Here is a 2,550-nt window from a genome sequence, read left to right as displayed (position 1 = left end):
TACTCATCTCAGAGGCTTGTATGTAAAATGCTTAGTCTGTGGCAAACATTATTGAGAGACCTCTTCTTATCATTATTATGTTACCACAGCACTAATCAAGAGGGCAAATCATTTTCTGCAGATCTGTCAGTTCAGAAGTTCTATGTCTGGGACATTGGATTCTCTGTCCAGTCAAGTACTTACAATAATATCAATTTCACATTACTTGTATTTCTTCTTCTACATAACCACATTCAAGGAAAAGTTCCAGGCAAAAACATTGATTTTTTAGTGTTTCAAAAAAAAAAACCAACCCAATCCAACCCAGCAAGAGTGCTCACATCAGTGCAGTGATTACACAGATAAATAGGTAATCAACCTGGGAAGTTTATCGCCCAACCCTTAAGAGTTTACTGTTATTAGCTAATTAAAGAGAGGACCTATCCTCTTTTATATATTGCACTTAATGAATTAGATAATCCCAGCATAGTCACCATGGTATACTATTTATAAATACCTGCCATTTGGTTGTAATTTTTCAACTTAGATTAGAGCTTAATTTCTCTTGTAAGTTGCCTATAAGCAACAAATATACCATAGCAGATGTCTAGGTTTATGGCAAAGTAAAATTTATCTGTTTGGGCTTCCTTGCTTCTGAAGCACCAGGGCTTCCATTGCCTTCATTTCCTGATCCATTTGCGCAATAAAGACAAATTAATTGTAATAGAAAGTAGAATACACAACTATAATGAAAGAGAAATAGTGTTTTTTCCATTTAAATATGTTATGTTCTCTTGTTGCTTATATGTGTCTTTCTGGAATGATGGGACATTTGTATAAAAATAAAGAGGAGACCTTCCATCTGAACATATTTGAGTGATTTATTTTTCATCCAAAGTTTTTAAATAAACCAGATCATATTATATTTTTCTTCTCTCTCCCTCTGCCTCTACCGCCCTCTGCTTCAAATGTATATACCTCATTACAACAACATCACTCATTTTTAGACTCCAATTTGCCACCATCCCACACAGACCTGCTGTTCCATCTCTCCATATTAATTCCCGTAAATAACTGATAGCAAAGTGCAGTCTTGGAGATACACTTGAGAAAACTTCATGTGTCTAGAAACCAGAATCTAGAAAGCTATTCAAGGTATTGGAAGTTTTTAGAGATCTGTTTAATCCTTATTTGAGGTTTCAGTGACACATTAATGGCAGAAGATTAGCACTGTCCATCATAAAATTGCAGTAATATATAAATTATAGCAAATGTAGCTTAAAAATCACAGCCCAATTTCTAAGTAACCCATATGTTCACAGGCTGCTTATATAAATGCAGGGTAATTTATGTACCAAATACATATGTGATTCCAAAGACATATTTAGGTGTGTACATTTTTAAAAATTTTTATTGAGATCTGCATCTCTTTGTATGCATGACTTGATGATAAGTATCTACATCATGCAATTAAGTCATCTCATCCTCTAAAAGGAATATACCACAGCTTAGGATTACAAAAATGTTCTTGAAACTTGATACTTAACTTCTAAAACCCATGAAACATGAATTTAGGAACAACCAGTATATATATTTTTTCCTTTAGGAGGTGTCTCTCAGAAGAATTTTAAAATTTGGTACATAGAAAAAACCAAGGCTCAGAGAGTGAAATTACCTGTCCAAGGTGAAGCCAGGAACGGGAACAGTCAGGAGTATTTGCCTGCTTACCAAATCCTATGGAATTGATAACTATCCAAAAGATACTGATTTTCACAACTATATTTCCAGTGTAACTGAAAAAATTGAAGTATATTCTTATATGAGAATTTTAATTTATTTCTCTAGAGCTTTTTTGTAATGCAGCTCATGACATCCCTGTCTTGGCATCTCCTTCTGGCGACTGCCTTTGGGTGCTTTAAATGTTATCAATGGTGTTTGAGAGGAACAAATTTAGTTTGAATTATTTTCTTATAATTGAATAGTTTTTGCATTGTGCTCCTTAGAATACTGGAGACTTCACAGAGGTGGATCAAAGACTACTAAGAAGAGGAGAAGAATAAGCTGAACATTTGGGGCTCCTGCCAATTGTCCTTTTCACAACCAGATCATCTCCGTCTCATGAGCTTTATGTAATAGGTTTCTATATCAGACCTCATTTCAAGAAAGGGCTTTACAAATATTAATAATAACTCTGAAGACTGCTATTCTAATATATTAGAGTAATCAAAGGTGGCTAAGGAACTAAATAATTCTAAGAGAGATATAATATCACATAGAGTTCTGGTGATCAAATATCCCACTTTATAAATTACTGAAGCAATAAGTGTATAAGGGAAAGATATCTAACTGGATTTCTGTCAACTATTTATTCCAGATGTCAGCAAACTATCTTAGTTTAAATCAGTCATTTCAGTCATCCTTTGCAAAAATGTCCCAGTTAAAATTATAAATTATATAGCTGACCTCTCCGAGATATATATATAACACTAGTATATTATTAATGAATTTCCTCTTTAATAGTCCACTTTAAAGAATGACCTCAATGTTTAAAAGAAGGAAGAATCAATAGCA

The sequence above is a fragment of the Aethalodelphis obliquidens genome, unplaced genomic scaffold (assembly GCF_003676395.1).
Source record: "Aethalodelphis obliquidens isolate GAN/ISIS:26980383/991018 unplaced genomic scaffold, ASM367639v1 scaffold96, whole genome shotgun sequence".
In the NCBI taxonomy this organism is placed as follows: domain Eukaryota; kingdom Metazoa; phylum Chordata; class Mammalia; order Artiodactyla; family Delphinidae; genus Aethalodelphis; species Aethalodelphis obliquidens.
This window is presented reverse-complemented; position numbering follows the sequence as displayed.